Consider the following 26450-nt stretch of genomic DNA (forward strand, 5'->3'; position numbering starts at 1 on the left):
TAGTGCAACTAAAATCCTCGTTTCCAAAGTGATTCAGTTTGTTATAAATAAAGTTCTATTGAAGTCCATCATGTCAAGTGTTTTAATGGTGGTTCAGGAATACTTAACCGACCCTTTAAGATAATAGGAACACATACAAAGACCATTGTACAGCCAGCTAGAAAAAATTGTTTAACTATCAATTGGTTCTTTCGTGATTGAAATAAAAAAAAAATAGTTATCAAGTTAATATAACAAACTACAGTGTTTGCACTTAGTATTTCAACTATTCATATGCGAAAAAACTACTATCCATGGCATAATAATATTGTGGTAGGTGCAGCTTTGCCTTACAAAACATTTGTTCTAAAAATTATCATAAAATTACAGAAATTGAATTTGCAAGAGTCAATCACACTTGAACGTAAGGTCGAGTACCAAATAATTACCGAAAGAGAAATTCGCTTTAGTCAGTACACTTTCAAAAACCACTCTAATCAGAACGAGACTCGGTTTGAAAAGATCGGGGGAGTATCAACTCCCTTACTTTTTGTTTCGGGCCTCTTGAGAAGTTAAGGCCGGAGTGGTGAAATAATTATGCGTGAAGCCGGGTATCGATCGCGCGACTTGTGAGTCAGACGCTTGGGAACCTCGTTTAATGTTTTTTTAGATAATGTCTCCGACTCCCCCAGCCCGGGTAGATAAAGGAAATAATCACCGGAACGCTCCTAAGCTGGCTTTGTTGTACCCCCTTCTGCTTTTTAAAGTCATTCATTATGCAATTTGCTACTGTTTCACCAATTTCGAAATTTCGGGGTTATGCGCTTTGTTTGTTTATTCACAAAGAATTTAGAATTTTTATTTGATCCACGAAAGAACCAGATGGTTAAACAAGTTTTCCTTGATGGCTGTACAATGGTCTTACGTGTTCCTTTTATCAGGGTCGGTAAGTATTCCTCAACCGCCATTAAAACACTTGACATGATTGATAAAAATCATATCACACAAAATGAAAATTAAAAAAAAAATTGGATGAAAAACTAAGGTCGTGCTCAGAGAAAGTGTTAACGATGGAGTTTTAATCATCTTTTTTGCAAATTTCTTCGTATTATAAGTCATCTTAATTGGAGTAAATAACTTCTAAAAACGTTTTAAAGAAACGTAAGAAAATAAAATGTCTTCCCGAAAAAGTGTACTAACTTGGTACATTATTATACCGAAGTCATTCTCAGAAATATTAATAGGCTAATCCAGGCTTAAATAACCAAAAGTTTATTCTTTATATCAAGCATCAGCATTTCCACGAACCTTTCCTTAAATAACGACAAATGCAATATAACGTTTCAACGGAGAAAGCCCCGAACAAAATTCCTACAAATATTCTTCCACGGATATTTTTAATCAAGTCGCTGCCCGTTACTATAGAAGCTAATGAAATTTCACCTCAGCCCAGTCAGCGCTTGAGGGACCGAATCGATAAAAATAATTTGCAATTCTATTCCCTTTCGATACTTTCTCATTAGGCGTGGATTCCTCGTCAAATCAAGCCGAACCAGTAACTCAATTAGTTCTGATTATTGCACCAACTTTGATGTCCAATCAGAGCGGATGGATCATTTTGATTAAAATTTGATTTAGAACATTTATTAAAATGCGAATCATGATCTATTTGATAAAATACTATGAGTTTACTTATGAATAAAATTCGTATATATAAAATATTCAAAGGGGGCTGAATGAAGATGAATGTAAAATATGCCCTCATTGTGGAAAATCTAACTGCAAATACGAACGTTCGTGTAAAGACACGTATTTTTATATACAGGTAACACAAAAAGTTAAAATTTACTGTTTAATACTTTATACTTTACTTTTTCAATGAAATGGCGACCATAGGTAGGTATTTTAAGCCAAGAATGAATGCAGATGAGTGTAGGATGAGTGGTGCGATCTTGTAGTCTTGTTAGTGACTAAGGTCGACTTATTCCTTAGACACAGCTGTTAATTAATATAATTGCAACTAAGGGACTTACAATTTATAGTGTAATCCGAACCACATTCTTGCCTTGGTGTATACAAATTGGTCTAATTTTCAGGATAGTACTGCGGATAGTCGTAATACTCACTCGTGCGGACGTTAATCCACAACAGGGAGTATCGCATCCACAGTGCTTGCCTTGAAATATCCACAATTCGTGGTATAGATTAAGGGGAGATGCCCACTTTTTAGATTTAATGCATTTTATATGATTAAACATCGTGTTGCTTAGGTACCATTTAAGAAAGAACCCTTTTAGCTATGCATATAAAATTTTAACTACTTATTTGTATTGACATTTAAGACAAACTGTACTAATTTAAATATGTTCTACCAAAAAAATCATATTTTATCAAGATTTTTAAAATATATAATTTTTTTCACTATTTTACAAATATTAATTAATTTTATTGTTAATGTTTTTTTAAACATAGAAGCAAACTTTTAGTACACTTTGTGGGCCATGATGTCCTAAGTAACAGAAAAAAATTTGAAGTCAGTGGTACTTATAGTAGTCTGGAAAATGGTACCTAAACATTAAAAAACACAGTTTCGGAAAAACTCATTTAAAGTCAAGCCTAGGCCTACCCTATGCCACATTATTCCTCATCACAAACAGCACTATTATTATATACACATATGTTATGAAGAAAGAAAAACAAACAGAAAAAGATTTTTGTTGACTATTTAACCTAGCAACAACATTAATTCAGTGCAACCATTCAACAAAATTAAATTTCTAACATAAATTTAATTGACGCTAATTCAGCCCATTGTGACTAAAACCGAGTGTGTAGTACTATTTATATTATTTTTTATGATTGTTAGACTGTAGTAAATATATTAAAATTATATATTTTCTGAATCAGGAAAAGATGAAGAATTTTTCAATGCAATTAACAAAAAAATAATTTTTTGACCAAAAAACTGGGCATCTCCCCTTAAGAGAACATGCTATTCATAGTAACTACAACAGTAATCCCAGTCTATGGTAGGATCAAAATGCCACTATGCAAACATTTGTTCGTGTAGGCAATGTTATAACGATTAAGCACAATTTAACCAAGCATGTACTTAATCGTTTTGATTCAACCAACAAAACGTAACGTGAAAACAGTTACACATGTGTAACACAACCGTTGCTAACAAAGCTAAATAGATTTTAGAAACGCTCAGCTATGAACAAACTCGAAAAAATCCACATACGCACGATACGAAATCAATAACCGATCAAAGTTAACTAACGAGCATTCAGCAAACACATAATTATTGGATAATTCCCCACCGTTGGAGCCCGCCCTGACTCTAGCGCCAGCCCGCGTAACACAGGCTTCTTAGTTGATGTAAAGGTACTAATTGTACGTTTTCGTCCACGTTTCAATCCGAAATCTAAATTGCCACGGAAGCGGGCGGATCTGACCATGTGGTCCAGACTATCCACTAATATATGGATCACGATCCACAGTAATAAGAGCGAGAACCAACTGGTTTAATTACCGAAATAAAACCTCATCAACTCGTCCATTAGTCCAGTCAATGAATGATCCAAAAGTAGGTGTAGAGTGCGTGAGCAGGTAACTAAGCGATTCCTTCAGAAACTTGTTCAGGGGGCTTAGGGTGTTAACATACCAAAAGTCCTGACTCCTAGGTGGTGAGCCAGGGGGAGGAGGGGGGAAAAAGGAGGGGGAAAAAGGTACGCATTTTAGGTTTTTTGATTATATCTCGAAAACTATCAACTTTTTGTATACTATAGTAAATTATAAAATTGAAGAAGATTAAATTTTCTACAAGAAAAGTATATAATGTGTTTATTTTGGTTCAACAGATTACGAGTTATAACTTATTTAATTGATATCTTATTAAAATACTCCTTCCATAAGAAATACATGTAAATTAGTATGCGAAATGGGGCGAATCCTATCCGCCCAAAGGAAATATAACTGATATTCTGGAAATCTTGACAAAATTTCCAGTAATTTGACACTTTAATCATGAAATTTTGTCAAAAATTAAAGCGAGGGTGAGCGTTTAAAAATGGGATGATTTAAGGTTTTTTTTTATATTTCCAATAAAAAAACACCAAAACTCGACATTTTGTTACCTCGCCCTCGCCCTAATTTTGGATCAATTTTAATGATTAAAGTGTCAAATTACTGGAAATTTTGTCAAGATTTCCAGGATATCATTTATATTTCCTTTGGGCGGATAGGATTCGCCCCATTTCGCATACTAATTTACATGTATTTCTTATGGAAGGAGATTTTAATAAGATATCAATTAAATAAGTTATAACTCGTAATCTGTTGAACCAAAATAAACACATTATATACTTTTCTTGTAGAAAATTTAATCTTCTTCAATTTTATAATTACTATAGTATACAAAAAGTTGATAGTTTTCGAGATATAATCAAAAAACCCAAAATGCGTACCTTTCTCCCCCCCTTTTTCCCCCCTCCACCCCCTGGCTCACCACCTAGGAGTCAGGACTTTTGGTATGTTAACACCCTAAGCCCCCTGAACAAGTTTCTGAAGGAATCGCTTAGTTACCTGCTCACGCACTCTACACCTCATTCCCTGACTGGACTACATTGTCGACAGCTTCTGGAATGGAGGCATTGTCGGATGAGAATTTCGGGGAAGATAGAAACGTGTAGATTATCGATATTGAAGATTGGACGAGAACTCATTCGAAAAGCTATTACTGGTAAACAAAACTAGATTACTGGAAGTAGGGATAAACATTGAAACCACGCCGCAGCCCACACTACGATGATGACCCAGCAATTTGTGTCATTTTGGTCCGGATTTAATCGTTCGCAACAAATCAGGACTGATAATGGGATTAATTACGAAAAACGGGACGAAATTGTCGAAATAACTCTCCGGGTCTGAATACAGAAGGTGTAATTATTTCTGTAATCTTCGGTGCTAGGATCTAATTTAAGGCCGTTGATGGAGTGATACAAAATTGCTATTGGTCGATACATTCGTAGATATAGGATTGATTTGTTTATTACTTTAGGACATTTAAGGTTTTATTTACTAATTCACCAAGCAAGCCAATGGTGGCCAATTTATATTTGCCATTTTGTTACTAAATATATTACATATTCCTAAAGATTTTAAGTAAACTCAAATGGTCGATCGTTCCTTACCTAATAACTTTGAAAGAGAGTGTATACGTAAATTTACAGAGAGTATTATTACACTAACGAAGAACATATTCCCGGGATTCATTTACTGAAAATTCGTGTTCAGCTAAAGAGAATAAATGCAACCCATTACCATTAAAGACCAGACTGATTACGTAATTAAGTCATTAATAACTTCACACGCTGTAGGGGGAGAACTTTTTGATCGCAACATCAGAGAAGAGTTTTTCCACTTCCTCCCAGACCACATGTGCTTCTTTCTTTGACTTTGAAAAACTCGAATGAGAAACAAACATTACTGACGTTCGAACCACATTAGACTGGTAAAAAACGTCTTGTAAACTCTAGATTTGCTCAGAAATCCAGAGATTTCGTCACTCGGCTCACATTTTCAAGTTTTATTTCAGTCGTTTTCTTATAATTAAATCTCGGCTTCCATTAAGGGAGAGGCTGCTAAATGGGTTCAAACAATTCTCTTTTTAGCCGCTTCTAAAACCACTCTGGGCTTTTTTGCCTTTGGAAATTGTTTGAAGTAATATTTTATTACTGTACGTGGATATTAAACAGTTTCAATTTCGTATGTTAAACCACTTCTCAGAAAAAAATAACAGGCGAAAAAAACAAAATGGTGGCTGTGTGAGTAACTATGAACTTCCGGACAATTTAACTATGATATTTAGATATGTTTCTTACCCAGGAACAATGCCCTAAAATATTGGTTGAGAGTTCCGAGACACCCTGTATATAAACTATTGACAACACTTGACCACATTATAAAAGAAGGAATGTCGAATTCCTTTGAAAATTTAATGTTAGAAAAAATAATTTATATAAAAACGTATTTAACATACAAATATAGAAAGATATCTGAATACAAATACTGCAAGTTCACTGAGGTAGAACTATACGGATATGAAAAAATATCACAGGATTGTAGTTGTAGGCAGGCATGCATGGATAACATGCAGCTGGTATGTATACTCGTGTCGAAGCAGCTTTTCAGACTTATCTAGGCTATCCCTCCAGGCGTGCATTTTACTGTGAGAACAATAAACTACGTTTTTTAAAAATGAAACGAAATACTGTTTTTTTTTTTCACAAGACACTGCTGTGATTTTTTAAGAGTTACCAAGATATAATATTTTCAAGATAGAAATTTCAAAATTGGTATACATGGGTATTTTAGTAGGTAAAAAGAGCTTGCAAAGTTTCGTTCCTATATCTGAAGCCATTTCAATATGGCGCCATTTAAAATCTTCGATGCTAAGTTTCATGAAACCTGTAAATATTAAGAAAATTGTTTTTAGATTAAAAAGATAGAGAATTTAAATCCTAATGACATGAGACGTTGTTTGTTAAAGTCGGATGACAAACAACCGAGTTATTAGTTTTCTTCTATATTCGGTTACACAATTTAATAGGACTTCCATATTGTTTATTATTTGTTATTTTACAGAGCAGTATTGTAGTTCCCAGCAGTCAAATAAAATAAAATCAAATATCTTGACAAATGCCCAAGATATAAAATAATTCTTGAAAATCACAAACAGAAATCTAGCCATTTTAGACCCATGCTTGTACGACATTTTATGTTTGTCTTAGCCCAAGGAAAAGCCCCCACAAAAAATGTAAAAAAATTTGGAAACACCCTGTATAATAAAATATAATGTCACCAAAATGACTTCTAAGTATGTTGTAAATCGTTACGATTTTTCGGTTCTTAAGTTAACAATATTATTATTAACAAAAACCACTTAAACAGAACTACTTCATTTATCATATTGCATCAATAGTTCCCAACGAAAAAAACCCACATCACGAGTGGCATAAGAACCGATAAATCAAGTGCGAATTTCCCTTAAAAAAGTACAACTCACGCAATTGGTTCGTTGTTGTCCACCGAGTGGCTTACGTTATCAATGACAGAGCTATTGATTACGGCCGCGTGTGTGAGTGTGCGCGCGCGTACGAGAGTGTATGCAAACACACTAGCAAGCTCTCCGCAATATCATCTCATCACTTAACAATCCCTTTGTGTGATCAACACCGGCTCTTCTGTGCTTCAAATTCCATGAAAGAACAGTTTCAATTTCTAGGTTAATTAAATCCAAACACTGATGGAATTTCGATTTGGTTTTGGAGTTTTTTTTGAATGGTGCAAGCCTTCCAAACGCAGGTGTAGGTTTGACTAATGAATTTTCTAGTGTTTGCGCATTGCTTTGTGTGTTTGCTGGAGTTTTTTATGTTTGCATGGATGTGACCTTTACCCCTTTACGCCTCTGAATGGTGTGTCCAAGTTCAAAACTAGTTGCCATGAAGATTTTTTAAGAACAGTTGCTCAACATTTATGATTCACGTTACCACTAATACGAGACTTTCTGATAAAGAAAATAGCAATAATTTAACACCAAAATAATTTGAAAAGTTAGTTTATTTGCCAATATAAACTTTTCCTATTTACAGTAGTTTTTTGTTTCGAATTCACCCTGCAATGAGATAAAGTAACTCCATTTTCCACTTCGGTCACAAACATACAATCTTTTGCTTTAATTTATTTGATTATACAGCGACTAAGCCTACAATTTTAAAATGTATTGAATATTGAAAATCAATATATCAGTGAATTGTTCATATGTTAAATCTAAAAAAAAACTTGGGGCACAAAACAAAATATGGTTCTATCTTATCCCAAAGTTCAGTCAAAATTTCATAGTCGTCCAGTGACAAAACCTGACTGCTGGGGACGAACAGAAGCCTACTGACTTTAGCAAGTGATGTTAACTTTAGTACATATGTTGAACTAAGCATAACAAGTTTCCACACAACTACCGTCACATTGTGTCCTGCAGTGACCTTTGACCTTGACCTGTGTTTGTAGGGGAGGTGATTGATTTGCTGTGTTTACCAGCCTAATATATTAACTACGTATTAGTCTGCAATAACAGATATTGAGCAGTATTGTAGTAGTGCACACTGTACTGTGAACAGTGAATGTATCACAGCCACAAAACAAACAACGCACTGCACACTGCACAGGTTAACTATGCATTGGTCTTGAAACGTAGGCTTTTAGTCGACCTGGGCTGCGGTCAATGAAAATCAACCTTTCCTGACAGATTTACTCACAGAGAAGTGGGTGTTATCAGGTGGGTTTTGTACGGGGATATCAGTATTACCATGAAAATATTGCAATAGCCCTATATAAACAATTTTAGAAAAAGTTATTTAAACACTAACGTATTAGATTTACAGACCATATAAATTTTTCAGACTATAAATAAACAATTTTAACAAAGCCTTTCACAGTTTTGTGAGTGACCAAGATATATGGGACATAACAAGGAGCTTACTAGGTGTTTGCTTCTAAATAAAAAAGTAATACGTCAAAATACTTATAATAATACTGTTGGCTCACAAGACGGTAAATACATTTTAAAGATGGTAAGCGGTGGTCGATTTCGATTGGAAACTCCAATCGTCAAACCCAATAGGCGAATGATCTTCTAAATATGCTACAACCGGTAAAGAATGGTACTCCAGAACATTACCCATTTTAATTTTAAAGATAAAATTAAGTTTAATGAACTATCAATAGCCATCCTTGTTAACACGAAAGTAAAGAACTGAATATATTTTTGTGCACTCAAAAAACCTCTAACTACTGAAATCGTAGCTTACAATAGACTCCTGATACAATAAACTTCCAGAACCAGTATTTTCGTGAACGTGTAAATGTTTGAGTTAACTGCACATTTAAACATCTACTGTCCCGTTATAAAGGTGGAAAAAAATTAAATCTCATTTAAAAACAGACAAAAAACTGTTATCCATTACCACAACACATTTTGTAATCCCATCACTATTTCGAAACGCGCAACTTCGAGTTTTATTCCACATTCCTGAAAGAGTCCACAAATTCCGGAAAATCGTCGTAGTTAGTGTTCGCGGTCACGTAACATGGTTTAAATGCCGGTAAACCGCAATATAATAAATAGCCTTTGCCGGGGCCGGGGCAACGAGCCCTGACGCCGACGAGCTTTTTGCACTGCTCTACAATGCAAATATAATTTCACGCCCAAGATCAGCTGTGTATCACCGTCGGGGGGGGGGGGGAGCAATTCCCCTTTGAAACAATCCCCATGGGTAATGAAACAAACATGCGTAAAGAGGAATTAGGAAACTGGATAGGGGTGTTTTGAGTACATATGTCGGCCCCGTTAGGGGTTCGTAACACGTTTAGAGTTTAAAATTATTACAATTAACTTTTTTTCAATCAAAACGTAAAACTGTTACCCCTATCCAATCATAAAAAATAGGCTGTTTGCGATTGCAATAATTTACTAACACCATCCAATCCCCGTGATTCCCCTTTTCAAGAAAGTTGGCGTAAAAAATCTGTAGTGTTGTCTTCATTGGCATTCCAATAGTTCAACCACAGTTAAACTTGTAAAAAGTATTAATCATGTAAGGATATTTTATAGACGCGAGAAAGGTGACTTCGTCAGAAATGATTACTGTGTACACAAAGTTGTAATCATAAGTTTTGGGATCAATTATGTTATTTATTTTTATCAAAGAATATTAGGGATTAGATCCTAAATTTTTCCATACTAAGTCACATGTACACACTCGACTTCATCTAAGCCAAATATACTATACCACTGAGGATCTTAAGTTTTTTGTGTAAATTCGTACACTTCGTTCTACCTATCAAATGAAAGGTTATTAATGTCCATGGATTAGCATAAAACGTATTACACATACATATACGGAAAGTCTGCGTTTTCCCAAACACAAGAGTGTAAACATTTTTTCGGCCATAAGTATCTATCCTATTCAATTCACCAGATAAGGGCAGGATTTAACGAACGCGGTTTCAATGTTCAATTTCAAACACTTTCGCCAAATTTAATTTGTTTGCGTCCCAAATGATCTCGAGAGAGAAAACTTGACTGGAAAACAAACAAATTACATTTGGCAAACATTTCAATTACGGAAACCGATTCGCCAGTTGTGTGACTGCTGTTTGATGCATAATAAACGGTGAAAATGTTATTATTCCTACCAAAGCTACATGTAACTAGAATGTGATATCGAAATATTAACCAACCATCCTTTTAACTTCCGCAGCTAGTCCTTAATACTGTAATCTTTAATATTTTCGTTACCTCTATCAATGAAAAATGTTCATACCTATAATAGATGTAAGAATAAATTAACTACTCATATTCTAGGTTAATTCCGTAAGGTTTGCAGAGGATGCTTTGTTGTGTGCTATTTGTCTCTTGTTAATTCGTTATTGTTGTTATTTTACTTATTTGGATAAAATATAACAATCTAATTATACTAAATATTTTCCTCTGGCAACACCAAATATTAAAGCTCACAAAGTAAAATCTACCCTAAAATAAATTACAAACATGTCAAAATCAGCACTCCAAACTCAACAATGAAACAAGAAATAGGCTTTAGATTTTACTTAGTTTAAGCTAATACTATAACTTTATAGTAAGGCTCGTACCTTAAATTTTCCACTCGTGTCGTTAACACTATTTACGCGAGTTGCGTACACTCCTTTACCTTCGGCAGTGTTTTATTTACTAAAAATCTACTCATAACTTCTAAAAGAGGTTATGTCTTCGTTTATAACTTCTCATTGCCACTGCAGTGATGCAACGAAACATTGTAACATACAATTGCACACAACAATTAAATTCGCCTAAACAGCTGATTAGTTGAAGTTGGAATCCTTACAATTTTATTTCTTCTCTCTCACTCCTTGAACCTCGTTGGTCGGTTACCCGTGTTGTCGAGTAAAACTATCCTATTATGAAAGTAAACAATGCAATATTTAAATTCTAAGAACTGAACCAAATACGGTCGTAGGTAAAATCAGTAAAGCTACATTTTTCGAAAAAAATATTACAAATTGAAGTTAATTATCCGTGTAAAAATTCACCAGAGGTGTGAGTATAAGGAAACTGCGTTTAAAACTACGAAGATAGGAATACTTTATATAATGTGCGCTGGCAGGGTGAAGGGTGGATTTAAGTGTAAACACTGCTAACACCGACTTAAACGCATTTGCTGAATATTGAATGTCGGTATCTGGAGCTACATTGTTGTATATAGCGCCCCAAGAGATGGGCTTCTTTCATATTTTCCTCTGCACTATTTTTCATTTCGGAGAAATGAGTTGAATGTGAAATACATTGTGTATAAATAGAGAATTTTAGAGAAACGTATACCATTTTAAGGTACTTCATGTCAACAGTGGCATAGTATTTGTTAAATTTACTTATGTACCTTACAATAGTCTACAACTGTTCAGGTGCTACATGAGTTTTAAAAGTTTTTACCTACGACCGTTTTTTAAAGTAGCCATTTCAGTTCAGTTCTTAGAATTAAAAAGTTTCAATGAACAGCTGTTTACTTTAATAACAGCATAGATTCATTTCATAACAGCACAGTTTTTTTTTTCATAACAACACGGTTAACAGACCAATGAGGTTCAAGAATTGAGAGAAAAGAAGTAAAATTGTAATGCTTCGAACGTCAACTAATCAGCTGATCAGTTGACAATTTGAATTGTTGACCGACTTCTTCCTGTTGATACTCGCGTATTCTTAACCTAAGTTAGTGGAAGTTAAAGGAACGTAAATGAAACTGATTTAATAATGTCAGTTAGTGGAAGTGGAGTTGACGAGATGGAAATGAGAGCACAAATTGTTTGTGCTAATCTTTTGCCACCAAAATCGAAACAAAGGTATGAAATTACATGCCAGCAGTTCATTAAATGGACGAAGTTAAATTGATAATGGAAAATGTGCTTCTAACAGTTTTAAGGAAAGTGTTATTTAATAAAATATTGAGATTTGATTTATATCAACAATTAAAATGGGGACTTAGGAAAGTGCAAGTAACGAAAGTACGGTATCGATGACCTAAGTAAAAGATCAAATTATTATTGGAAGTTTGGTTCTGAAGTAAATTTTTCGCTAAGTTTTGGTTGTTAGTTAAGGGTGCAGAGAGCGTCTCATGCCACTAATTATTTCTGTATGCAGCTCGCCTTTCACCCCCCCCCCCCCCGGCAGCAGGAGTTCTTGGATTCAGTTAGTTAACTAACGAATGGATTAAGACACTGGATTCTTGACCAAATTCTCAAAACTGTTTCTTACTTTGTGTGATCACGTTGTTATGAAACAATTAAGCTCTAAATAAACTTGATACAGTACCCGCACTTAAGAACTTATTGTCCTGCTGCTGGATATTGATTAGTGTCAATAAAAATATGTATTTCCTTGTATTGGAAATGAACTCCATAGTTTGAGTTAAATTCCATCCTAGAAAAATCCTATCTGATCAATTTAGGCCTACTTTTGAAAGTTATCAAACGTTACTATTATATCTCGTACAGTGTATTAAAATCTTCTCACTATCCGAAATGTCCAAACAAATCTCACCACATGGACTTGGATTACATCTCTTAAATTCTCCTTTGTGGGAAATACATTTGGGGAATGGGTTTAAATGTAAAGCGGCGGTGATTTAGTATATAGGAACCAACGCCGTGATGGGAATTCTTATTGCCTGTAAACTTTGCCTGCTTTAACTTGGGCTGTGGAAATCACTCTCCAGACGATCTCATAAAACATTAAATTACCAGAGTCAAATCGACTTGGTTATTTACTGGAGTGAGAAAAGGAGCAATATCTTGATCAATGTTTTCACCATGTGATTCATCCAATAATTTATCTCTGGAGTGGTTTGATAACCTAAACTTGATTTGATGCACTATGTACTATGTATATGTGCTTGAATAAATTACAAACAAAGCAATGCCCCAAGATTCATCACTGGTGAGATTATTTAACATCTAATCTAGTACAGTTATCATCTATTCATCTTTAATATACAGTCGATCCATGTAAATTTATTTTACAAAACGTTCAACAAAACAAAAATGGTGAAAGATTCTAGACTTACACTAATTGAAACGATCACTTCAACAGATCAGTACCCTTTCACGTTACAAAATAACACTTCATAAGTGAAATAACGATTCGGCGAATTAATTCATCCAGAAAGTGATAGTACATACTTGCGCAACAACTGATAACGCTAACAACAAAACAAAAAAATGGTGGAAGATTCTAGACACTAATTGAAACCATCACTTCAAACACATAGTACCCTTTCACCTCACAAAATAACACTTGATAAGTGGAATAACGATTCGGCGAATTAATTAACCTAGAAAGTGATAGTACACACTTGCGCAACAACTGATAACGCTAACAACAAAACAAAAAATTGTGAAAGATTCTAGACACTAATTGAAACCATCACATCAACACATCAGTACCCTTTCACCTTACAAAATAACACTTGATAAGTGAAATAACGATTCGGCGAATTAATTAACCTAGAAAGTGATGGTACCCACTTGCGCAACAGCTGATAGCGATCTTTTAACACAAAGTATAACGAGGCTAAACGATATTAATTACGTAGCGTTTGTAGCGGTGCGCCTTCATCGGCAGACAGCAGCCCGCCGTACAGAGCTGTGTGTTTGCTGCGTTCTCACATCAAAGGCGAAGCGAACGCTTGTTCCCAGGAACCTCCTTCGCCCCCTAGTAATTGATATTTTGATATATCAAAAAGTTTGTTTAAATTGTTACAAGAGGATACTTTTGTGAAATGTTTTTGGTTAAACAACTGGGGAAGGTAAAGTGTTCTCCAGTAACATTACCCCGACTTAATGTTTTTTTTTTGTCTTAGGACGCTAGGCACGAGCCCGGGATTGTTTTTCACATTACTTCAGGCTAAACCTAGGGATCGCAGCGTTACCACTTAGATAAAATCCATTGGTGATTTGGCGGGATTTGAACCCGGGACTTTAGGGAACGAAGTCCTGCGCTCTAACCACTACACTATCTTGCTTCCCCTTGCTAGTATGATGGTAGGATGGGAGTATAACGTTTCAATATTACTCATAATATTCCGGGTATGATAAATGGTGTCTGTACTGGGTCGATGCCTAGCGGTTGGAGACTTATCTTGAATCCTTGGGGAAAATGACATATACCTAAATAGGCTAATGGATTCAAACCTTGTATAAGCAGTAAACTGTACTTTACGGGCTATACATCTCACCATCCACGCAAGAACTTAATACAAGAGGAAATATGTGCAAAAGATCGTCTCAACGTATAAAATTACAATAATTGCATAATACAGGTGAGTTGATTAATAATAGCAATGTTTTCATAACCAATTTAAAATGTCGATCTACCATTATGTGAAATATAATGATTTAGTATCAAAACAGTTTAGGCAAAACAAATATTCTATTTGGGTATATAACAATTAAGGGTTGATCTGATTTCAGAAGCGAATTCAAGATTATGTACCTAAACAATTGATTTTTTCACCATTTGTAAAACACTCAACTTCATAGAATATTTCCAGCATATTTATTTATAAGGATTAAATATAATTGGTTAAAAATTTCACAGTTTCAACGTAACCAAAAATGTCCTGTATACACTAACTTGCAATACAGGAGTGCCCCTAAACATTCGTATTGGCGTTCGGTTAAGGGGCACTTCCCATAAACCCAGTTATTGAAATCTTAAAATATTAAGCTTGTAAATTGCTACAGGTATAAAATGTGACCAATCACCGTCGTGGACCAATGACGCGTCACTCACCTGACCGGAAACTAAGGCTGAGATCTCCGACTTCCGGTGACCGCCTAACTTCCTCCGCATAATTGGTCAGGATTCTCGCTCCTCTGAGGGGAACTTTTTCGATACTTCAAAGAGTAAACTTTAATTAAAGGCGATCGCTAACAAAAAGCTGGAGTGATTATCAAGCGAAACACGGCCGTCCGGCTTCCATATTGAGCTGAAACCGGAGTAACCAGGACCGTCTTATTCACGCAGCACTGATTGTTGGCATTGCGTTTCAAAGTTCGGTTTGCTTTGAAAGTTCTAATTAAAATGGAAACCTTTAAAATTTAGTAATTAAAAGCTGATACCTGCTTATAAAACCATATTTTTAACGTTGTGATTAAAATAAGGGGTATATTACATTGTAAAACTAGGTTTTTATAAATTATCCTTAAAATTGTTTTTTATTTAGGTAATAGTTATTATATTACATAAATATATTGCATAGGTTTTACAAAATTGTATATTTAAACTAATATAGGCCAAATTAATTACAAATGTGCATTTAAAATGTAGGTAGGCCTACATAATTTTTACATAACAAAGTGGTAAGAGAAAAATAATCTACAAATATATCTGTCACATTGGAATAAAAAGTCTAAATAAGGTAATAATAATATATAAGCTATTAATATAATGAATTTTAATTTAGTTTACGAAGCTGTGGGATTATTTATGCACATTTAAAATAAAAACAATGCAAAAACGGCCTTAAATAACAATACGCCTATTGTTTTTGTTTACGCAAGCTGTGTGTAAATTATAATCGTATTATTCACAATAAACCCATAGTTGCGGATAAGTGTTACAAGGGTGTAGGATCCGGGCTTTCCGGATATCCTCAGGCCCTTGGACATGATACCCGTGGACCAAGTCGTATGGCGCCTATAGCCAGACAGCACTGTATAGATGTGTGTCTGTCTAAATTTAAATCTAAGACAAAAGTACTGTATATGGGTTTATACTGTTCTTTGAGCGTGTAGCTGCATTTTAGATGACAAGTTTCAAATCGTAATTTTTTTACAATAATTTGCTGATAAATAAATTCTAGTTAAAATTAATTGATAATGAATATTCTCGATGGTCTACAGCTAATCTTCGTATGAAAGCTACACAGACCATCTTACTCACATTGCATTCATAAGTGAGCGTCGCGTTTTTGTAGTAATAATAGGAAAGATAATAAAATTTATAAAAATAACGGTTTCCCAACCACAAACTTAGTGTTCATCTTAAAAAGGGTTCTTTCCATAGTGTAATAACTTCCACACAGGATTCGATAGGTAAATGTGGAAAAAACTTAAGAGCGTAATAAAGTATTTTTTTCGATACAAATTCAAAATTAAAAACATAATATCCGACTTTTGAAAAATTCAAATATTTATGACGTTTTTAAAGTATTATCCATCGAGGTTAAGACCTACCAGATTTGAACATTTTTGTTTTCCAAGTTTTCCACGAGATATTCCTCAGCTAGTCGAGGCGTATTACCACCGATTCCTTGGATAAGAAATACGTCAATCAAGGATCCAGAGCTGGGATCCAATAGTCCTGTGAATAATGATCCTTCGTCATTAGAGTCGGGACGTGGGGCTCAATAGTCCTATCCGTCTCCAAGACGCTCTCGCACTAATGTAGAAAATCTCTATTACAACGGTTCTAAGTATCAAATTTACCAAAACTTTAAGACAATTCTATATATATATATATATATATATATATATATAAGCAAGCATGTTTCTTAAAACCTTTTTCTCAGCTCGTGTGTATCGCAAGGAATCTACGTATACTGTTAAAAATATATTTTGCCTGTAGATGTGCAGAATCACTTTATAAATTAAAATAGGTAGGCTCAAATATAAGCACAAAAAATTCATATTTTTTTAATTACATGAGCCTTATGGGTTGCCATGCTGGTGACGAAATAACAACTTAATATAAATAGAAAATCAAAAGAAATGGAAGAAATTGCAATCACATGTTTTATTTACAGCGTGGGTGAAAATAGAGAAGTTTGCACAAACATATTTTAGGTCAAGTTTTCGATTACAGGATGACCTCTAGTTTGAATAAATGTAGTATACTAGTTGTAATAAGTTGTTGATTTGCATTGTTTTGTTTGGTCTTACTTTAATATGAGAATTCATATTTTAAGCATGGATTCGTTATAATACACTGGATTTTGAACGTATTTCTAACAAATTTCAATTTAGTTTTCTAGCTTAAAAAGACCTAAATTAATGTCCATTTTCTGCTAGACTTTATTTTGATCAAAATAAATACAGTTATCAATATAAAGGAAAAACTCGTTTATACTCCTATATGTTATTGTAAATTTGTAAAAATTTTAAACTTAGGTAGATGTTTATGTTTCTGTTATATTTTTTTTACTGTTCATTATACCGGTATTGTATTATAATAAATTGTTATTATATTATATAGTTGATGGACTGGGGTTCTATATGTATTTTTTATTAAACCTAAGTTATACCAATTTAATTATTTAACTGTTAGTGTCGTCTATCAGCCTCACACCTGTAAAGTATTGGTCTCTAATTATGTTTCTTGCTATTTGTTTTTTAAAACTTTTATTTTCGTCGTCTCATTTATTACTTTGAAATTGGATATGCCGTAAAAAGAATGAAAAATATCGCATTGCTGATTTAATAAAGCAAAGCCTAATAATAATAATGATTGGATTAAAACGATTAAAACATCTGAATAGCCTGTAGTTGCGTTTGGACGACTAAGTTTAAGATTTATAACACACGAACTGAGTACTGAACAGGAAGTTTTTTTTTCTTTAAGGTTTATGTTTATAGAAGCATATTTTGCGCATACTTATTTACTAAACGAATAAATGATAAAACTGGAGAGTTTTAATTAAGCCTACTGTTTTACACAAAATAAAATTTCAATTAAGCTAGATATAGACAAGTGTAAATTTATGTTAAGTAAACGTAACTTAACATTTATAAATAAATATGACGTAGGCTTCTCCGTTTTAAAACTATAGAATTTATAGTAGCCTGCATACTTATTTTTCCTGATTTATATTTAGACCTATATGTTTTATTTATACTGTTATTCATTGTCATTTATTGTTACTAATTGGTGTTTATTTATTGCGTGTTTAGTTATTTACTGTGCATGTATTAATAAGCTACATTTAAAAATAAATTGATCACTTTACAATAATTGTATAAAGTAATTGATGTTTCCGTTGGAAATATAAATAAAAAAACAGTTTGGCTATAATTATAGTACAGTAGGCTATTCTTTACCCAAAATTAGCTTAAGCTTCGGTATATTTGTTCAGTATATCCTCCAGCCAAAGAAAATATAAATAAACTTAATCTTTTCAATACAACAAAACACCGTAAATGCAGTCATTATTTATAAGTCAATGAGAATGATTTTTAACTATAGTTTTTAACTATTTCAATTTAATTATTTTAAACCGAACACTAAATAACAATCCGTAAACTTTTAACATTAACAACATAAGACGGTATCTACAGAGATATAAAAGCGCGTAGACACAGTGTATAAAGTTCCATTAAACTAAAGTAAATATTGGAGTAGGAAAATACACAGAAATACACGTGGCTTGGTCTAGGCGACGAATAATGCTCTATATTTATTTAACAATGCTAACAACTACTACACTGCCCCGGCCATTTGTAAATGAGTATTTGCCTGTCCATGTTTACAATGGTGTTTGCGTTTGGTCAACATTAATGCAATGTTCCGCACTGGTCAATTGTTTGCCAAAAATTATTGATTTGAAAACGTCAAATCGGTTGATGTTTGGGAATTGAATTTGTAATGTTAATAAGGTAGATGGTATTTATATTTTTAGGTACTATAACCTGTGCTTCAGTGGTGTTTTCACAGATTTTTGATATACCTTTTAAGCAATGTAGTAATTGTTTTTTAACGAGCGATTTTATCGTATTTAATCATTATTATTTTCACTAAAGAATATTATGTATAGTATACATTTTTTTTACAACTTCACTTCAGGAAGTTTTTTGAGCACTCAAGTATAAAAAATATAATGTCGATAAAAATATTAAGAAATACGTTAATTATTTATTAAAATATTTCTGCTAATATGTTTAAGTTAAAAAAAATATTTTGTCTCGAATCAAGCAATGATTGGCCTACTTGTATAAAATATAGTTCATTATTTTACATAATTTACATTAATAAAACTAATTTTAGATTTAGTGTTGGATACAAATTAACATCATAGGGTTTTTAGGGATTTTTTTCAGATTTTAGATACGTTGAACCTTTGCTGCTGTAGGTGTTAAAAACACTATAACTTTTCTCGGAAACTATGTATAATAATTCAAAATGAAGAGTGCTTGACTAAAATAGTATTTATTTTTTACCAAACACCGTTTCGTAATATTTACATCTTAACGTCGGTATGGCGTATAAAATATGTATTTAATATTTCACTAACGGAATATTATCTAAATTATTTTACCCCGAATGACTTTAAATTGAATAAAATACTTTTTAAAGAAACTTATACGTTGTATACAGCGTAACTACCATTTTACGGTGTAAATTGGCAAATTTAATGCGCAAAAGTCGATTTCCACTGTTATTTAATTTAAATATCCATCAAACACGTAAAGTTGCACTTTACTACGAGGATGTAGCGAAGCACCCTGTATCTCGTACGTTTCACTTTAATGGCCTCAAATTTATGACTTGGAGCGAGTTAAGCCTCCGTTCCTTGGAACTAAGGACGGAGCAGTTAGTAGTTTGTAAGGACATAAAGTGTTGCAGCGTAAAAATACCCGGAATGCACTTAGGGTTCACAAACTAAAGGGTCGCGCATACAATTATTGGTATTTTTGCACACTGGCTGAACACATTTGTAAGGAAACCTGCTGTAGAGATATTGGTGTTCATTTTATGTAGGCCTAATTTCGAGTATGTTATTTTATTTTTGGTTTATGATACTACTACTATATTTTTTTAATGCAAAGCTCTTTCAAAATATTTGAGACTGGAGACTAGATATATTTGTAAAACAGTATAAGACATTCACGAATAATTGAACGCATTTTTCTAAGCCTTACTAGTGGTATTTGTAAACGTAGCTTAAATTATCACTCGGTCTCCTTTAGTAATAGGGAAAATTTAAACATTCATTTTATGGCCACGTAACATAGAAATATTTCCATTACTACAGTTTTATTTATTCAAACGGATATTTACAATGAATTCCGTGTTGTGTTGAGGGGTTCGTAAACGTAAACACCTTTCCTTGTTTGTGACATCAATGTTTGTTTTCCAAACACATACGGACATTTATGCTGGGTTATTTGTGTTGGTCACGCAAAATAACATAACAAACCGCATGTATGTAAAGTTACATCCAAAATTTGTTCATATTATAACAATACGAGGTAACACAATTAACCTTACCTCAGAGGTAATCCAAGTTTAATCCATAACACTAACTAGAGTTCACCATCGATCTAATGTTGCAGACAGTGTTTTGGGGATTCACTCACAACCCTCACGGTTCACCACACTAACATAGTGTCCAGTACACACACGAAGGACGAGATACGCACTACACACACAACACAGGCCAGCAGACACACACACACGTCGCGTCGGACAGAGCGGTACGGTGTGGAGAGCAAGAGGCTTGGAGCACGACTGGCGTGTGCGGTGCGTGCGACGGTGCGCCTCCCCCCACCACGGCTACCACCCCTACATCGCTGCTGCGCCACCCGCCGCCCGCCGCGCTATCCCGTATATCAATGGAACTGTTCCCAGTCTTGTTTTCATCCATGAGAAATATGTACGAGCTTCCTCAATAGTTGTACGATAACTCTCCAAGAATTTTGATTAGGTTTAAATATATTATTTTTAATTGATCGTTAAGAATTTGCCTTGTGATAATACTAGACACATAGAGTTATAATACTACCGTATATGGACTTAAATAATATCATTTATGAGTCTGAACCATGACTTACAGTTTAATTAGAATACTGTGAATTACTTGTGAAGATTGAATGTTGCTAGTGAAGAATGTATATAACATTTTCATGTGGGTGGAACAAGTTATGGAATACATAAATAGTTCTCATGATCTACAATGAATACGTTTTCACCTGGTAGGAGTAGTTACCAGGTGATAAGAGGTTAGATTCACAATGATGAGTCATGGCATTGTAGGAAAGGTCCCCGTCTGTGATTGGTAGAATTTAACCATGCCTCCAGGACAGAAATGCCTCCTATCTCCAGACCAACCGCAACAGCACAATATCAATAAACCATAGAACAAAGAGACCATCAATCATTTCTCATTCATTGAATTTGTAACAATTCTTTATCCCTTTTGAACCAGTTTCCCTAACCAATACACCTTGTAAACAACTAATGATGTAGAAAATAATTATAACCCAGTAGTGTCAGGTTTGAAAGAATCTTGCCTCCAGGTCTTGTGCATGTTTACATTTTCCCTCTATTTGGACGGACGTGGCTCAGAGACTAACAATTACAGTAGATATCCCAGCCTCAAGGACTACTGTAATTCGTGCATTACAGCAGATATAGCCCGAGGTGCTGCAGTAGCCGTTGTGGCTCTGAGCTGACTGCAGATATAGCCCAGAGTGCTGCAGTAGCCGTTGTGGCTCTAAGCTGAATGCAGATCTAGCCCAGGGTGCTGCAGTAGCAGTTGTAGCTCTGAGGTGACTGCAGATATAGCCCAGAGTGCTGCAGTAGCGGTTGTGGCTCTGAGCTGACTGCAGATATAGCCCGGGGTGCTGCAGTAGCCGTTGTGGCCCTGAGCTGACTGCAGATATAGCCCGGGGTGCTGCAGTAGCCGTTGTGGCTCTGAGCTGACTGCAGGTATAGCCCAGAGTGCTGCAGTAGCCGTTGTGGCCCTGAGCTGACTGCAGATATAGCCCGGGGTGCTGCAGTAGCCGTTGTGGCTCTGAGCTGACTGCAGGTATAGCCCAGAGTGCTGCAGTAGCCGCTGTGGCTCTGAGCTGACTGCAGGTATAGCCCAGAGTGCTGCAGTAGCCGTTGTGGCTCTGAGCTGACTGCAGATGTAGCCCGAGGTGCTGCAGTAGCCGTTGTGGCTCTGAGCTGACTGCAGATGTAGCCCAGAGTGTTGCAGTAGCCGTTGTGGCTCTGAGCTGACTGCAGATATAGCCCAGAGTGCTGCAGTAGCCGTTGTGGCTCTGAGGTGACTGCAGATATAGCCCAGAGTGCTGCAGTAGCCGTTGTGGCTCTGAGGTGACTGCAGATATAGCCCAGAGTGCTGCAGTAGCCGTTGTGGCTCTGAGTTGACTGCAAATATAGCCCAGAGTGCTGCAGTAGCCGTTGTGGCTTTGAGCTGACTGCAGATATAGCCCGGGGTGCTACAGTAGCAGTTGTGGCTCTGAGCTGACTGCAGATATAGCCCAGAGTGCTGCAGTAGCCGTTGTGGCTCTGAGCTGACTGCAGATATAGTCCAGAGTGCTGCAGTAGCCGTTGTGGTTCTGAGCTGACTGCAGATATAGCCCAGAGTGCTGCAGTAGCCGTTGTGGCTCTGAGCTGACTGCAGATATAGTCCAGAGTGCTGCAGTAGCCGTTGTGGCTCTGAGCTGACTGTAGATATAGTCCAGAGTGCTGCAGTAGCCGTTGTGGTTCTGAGCTGACTGCAGATATAGCCCGGAGTGCTGCAGTAGCCGTTGTGGCTCTGAGCTGACTGCAGATATAGTCCAGAGTGCTGCAGTAGCCGTTGTGGTTCTGAGCTGACTGCAAATATAGCCCAGGGTGCTGTAGCCGTTGTGGCTCTGAGCTGACTGCAGATATAGCCCGGGGTGCTGCAGTAGCCGTTGTGGCTCTGAGGTGACTGCAGATATAGCCCAGAGTGCTGCAGTAGCCGTTGTGGCTCTGAGGTGACTGCAGATATAGCCCAGAGTGCTGCAGTAGCCGTTGTGGCTCTGAGTTGACTGCAAATATAGCCCAGAGTGCTGCAGTAGCCGTTGTGGCTTTGAGCTGACTGCAGATATAGCCCGGGGTGCTACAGTAGCAGTTGTGGCTCTGAGCTGACTGCAGATATAGCCCAGAGTGCTGCAGTAGCCGTTGTGGCTCTGAGCTGACTGCAGATATAGTCCAGAGTGCTGCAGTAGCCGTTGTGGTTTTGAGCTGACTGCAGATATAGCCCAGAGTGCTGCAGTAGCCGTTGTGGCTCTGAGCTGACTGCAGATATAGTCCAGAGTGCTGCAGTAGCCGTTGTGGCTCTGAGCTGACTGTAGATATAGTCCAGAGTGCTGCAGTAGCCGTTGTGGTTCTGAGCTGACTGCAGATATAGCCCAGAGTGCTGCAGTAGCCGTTGTGGCTCTGAGCTGACTGCAGATATAGTCCAGAGTGCTGCAGTAGCCGTTGTGGCTCTGAGCTGACTGCAGATATAGTCCAGAGTGCTGCAGTAGCCGTTGTGGCTCTGAGCTGACTGTAGATATAGTCCAGAGTGCTGCAGTAGCCGTTGTGGTTCTGAGCTGACTGCAGATATAGCCCAGAGTGCTGCAGTAGCCGTTGTGGCTCTGAGCTGACTGCAGATATAGTCCAGAGTGCTGCAGTAGCCGTTGTGGTTCTGAGCTGACTGCAAATATAGCCCAGGGTGCTGTAGCCGTTGTGGCTCTGAGCTGACTGCAGATATAGCCCGGGGTGCTGCAGTAGCCGTTGTGGCTCTCACTGACGAGTGAGCTGCTCAAACTGGTTGTCTCGGGCGTAGGAAGTTGTTGGAATGTTCTAGTTTTGCCACCATTTCTCTCTAACACAACAAACTTCGAATTTCCATTTTGAATAAGGAGGGAACGTTCCACATTAGTTTTTAGGATGGCCTAGTTTAAAAAAGGTGTTGATAGGTTTATGTCGAAGTATTAACGAGCTTAGAAACCAATGCGTTTATTTCTTTCAGTTACGTATTTTGGCGGACAAAATTCTTAAAACCACAAACCCCAATTCGACTAGGAAAAAGATCCCACTACTATGCTCGGTATCTACATCAAGTTTAGCTTAGCCTACTTTTAGAAAAGTGTTGATGTCAAATGCTTAAGAACTAATATTTTTATTTATCTCAACGTTGAAAGTACTTGTTAAAAAGTAATAAAGAGAAGCACTCAGCTTGAATATAAACATTAAAACAAAATGGCTTGACAGATATTGTATTCAAACACCAGAACGAACATTGTAGTGCACCACATCAATGCAGACAAATGACTGGTTGAGAAGCCCATAACACGATATTGTAATGGCTGCACTGTACTGCACTCAGCAATGTGGGCAGGCGAAGTTCTAATGTCCACTACTCGGCTCACTGTTACTTCTGATTACTTCATAACTTTACAAGCTGAGGTTCATGTAATGGGAATAAAATTATGAATCTGTGAAATTAGTTCCTGTAAATGTCTGGTTTGGACTTTAAAAGTAAGTTTTCCAAGGTGTAAAGCGTCAATAAAAAGTTGTTTCTCCTTTTTAAACTTTTTAAATAACAATATCACGCAAACCAAACATGATGCACCTTTACTAATCATTCTAGGTTACAAAATACTTTTTTAACGGAATCGCAAATTTGTTGCCCTAGGTTTGAAAGTGTTACCACATGTAAAGTACCCACAATTTAATTTTAGAGGTATTTGTAAAAGTAACACCTAAAACTAAAATATCTTATTTGATTTATTAGAAATTGGCAGAAGTTAAAACAAAATGATTAAATTATGACTTTAGCAAGCAAAGTGTACTCTTCCGCTGGTATTTTTGACCAGTGGGTCGAAGATCGAAGTACAAAAATTGTAATTGAATCATGATTAATTATTACTATGTACTGTTAGTATTCTCATGTACTAGAAACCATTTGCAAAATACATAATGCTACAGCCCAATTTTTTAGTCCTCAAATCTTGGAAACCTCAAATTAATTGATTCACAATATTCTATTGCCGCTGGAAAAAATCATCAAGGAAATTTATACCCCTTCTTTATAGATTGTTAAGTATGCAGTAAGAGTTATCCTTTTAACCTTAGAAGACAATTAATGATTTTTTTCTAACAAGTTTTGAAAAAAAGGTCAACACACTTAGTTCTAGGTTAACAGCCAAAGCAAGTAATTTAAGTACTCAACATCTTAAATAATGTAGTTATTAAACAATACGTCTTAGGAATGTTTGAGCTTATACGGTGACAATAAGTGCTGTACGTGATGCCAGCGCAGAATGTGAGTTACACGTGTTACACGTGCACGTAGTCAGACCAGAACACGTACACGACAGAAGGACACGTTCATGGACGCGACGAGCCAACATGTACGCGTCGCGGGCGCAGGATCCATCATTTCTCAAGTCAATATGTATTATTGTTGTCACGTAATACCATTGACTTTAAATGCTGAAGTACACATCCCGACTGTATGGATGGTATCCATTTCTTTGTAAAAAGTATATAAGTTAAATCAGCTGCTCAAAGTTGTGTTTTGTCTCTTGTGTTGTGGTTGATGGGACATTAAACATAGAATGGCGTGATGAAAATAACATTTCCAGCCTTAGTCAAAATATACTTAGGCTCTACGTCCCTCATGAAACAAATAACTAGCGCATCTATAATATACTTATGTAGATATGTAAAAATAAATTAGAAAACGTGTAATTTTTCATAAAGCATAAACAGCCAACCAAATAAGATGCAATGCAAAACATTCTCAATGTTTGTAAAATATGTAAGGCGTCTAGAGTGGTTAACAATAATCCACACTGATCATGTTGTTTCTGAAGGTTTACTGCTAACTCTGGCTGTAATAAGCCATCAGAGCTGAGTTTACTCAATAACTACAGCATTTGTCTAACAATACTCAGTGTTTGTGTAACTAAGATGTAAAGCGTCTAGAGAGGTTTACAATAATCCACACTGATGATGTTGTTTCTGAAGGTTTACTGCTAACTCTCGCTGTAATAAGCCATCAGAGCTGAGTTTACTCAATCACTACAACATGTGTTGAACAATGCTCAGTGTTTGTGTGACTAAGATGTAAAGCCTCTAGAATGGTTTACAATAATCCACACTGATGATGTTGTTTCTGAAGGTTTACTGCTAACTCTCGCTGTAATAAGCCATCAGAGCTGAGTTTACTCAATCACTACAACATGTGTCTAACAATACTCAGGGTCTGTGTAACTAAGATGTAAAGCTTCTAGAGTGGTTTACAATAATCCACTCTGATGATGTTGTTTCTGAAGGTTTACTGCTAACTCTCGCTGTAATAAGCCATCAGAGCTGAGTTTAATCAATCACTGCAACATGTGTTCAACAATACTCAGTGTTTGTGTATTTAATATGTAAAGCGTCTAGAGTGGTTTACAATAATCCACACTGATGATGCTGTTTCTGAAGGTTTACTGCTAACTCTCGCTGTAATAAGCCATCAGAGCTGAGTTTACTCAATCACTACAACATGTGTCTAACAATACTCAGTGTTTGTGTAACTAAGATGTAAGGCGTCTAGAGTGGTTTACAATAATCC

At 35.9% G+C, this 26450-nt stretch overlaps 1 protein-coding gene across 5 annotated transcripts in view; it reads right to left on the reverse strand.

The window, feature by feature from the left end:
- LOC129001798 (irregular chiasm C-roughest protein-like) overlaps positions 1-20579 on the reverse strand; it is a 248562-nt gene extending 227983 nt beyond the window's left edge. For all 5 annotated transcript variants that reach the window (XM_054429243.1, XM_054429240.1, XM_054429245.1 and 2 more), the window contains exon 1: positions 20357-20579. The gene's annotated coding sequence lies outside the window, so the exon portion shown is untranslated. The remainder of the gene's footprint in view (positions 1-20356) is intronic.
- Positions 20580-26450: the final 5871 nt, after the last annotated feature.

Source organism: Macrosteles quadrilineatus, unplaced genomic scaffold, assembly GCF_028750875.1.
Source record: "Macrosteles quadrilineatus isolate MER2022 unplaced genomic scaffold, UCM_ALF_1.0 Scaffold_8__2_contigs__length_117827958, whole genome shotgun sequence".
NCBI lineage: Eukaryota > Metazoa > Arthropoda > Insecta > Hemiptera > Cicadellidae > Macrosteles > Macrosteles quadrilineatus.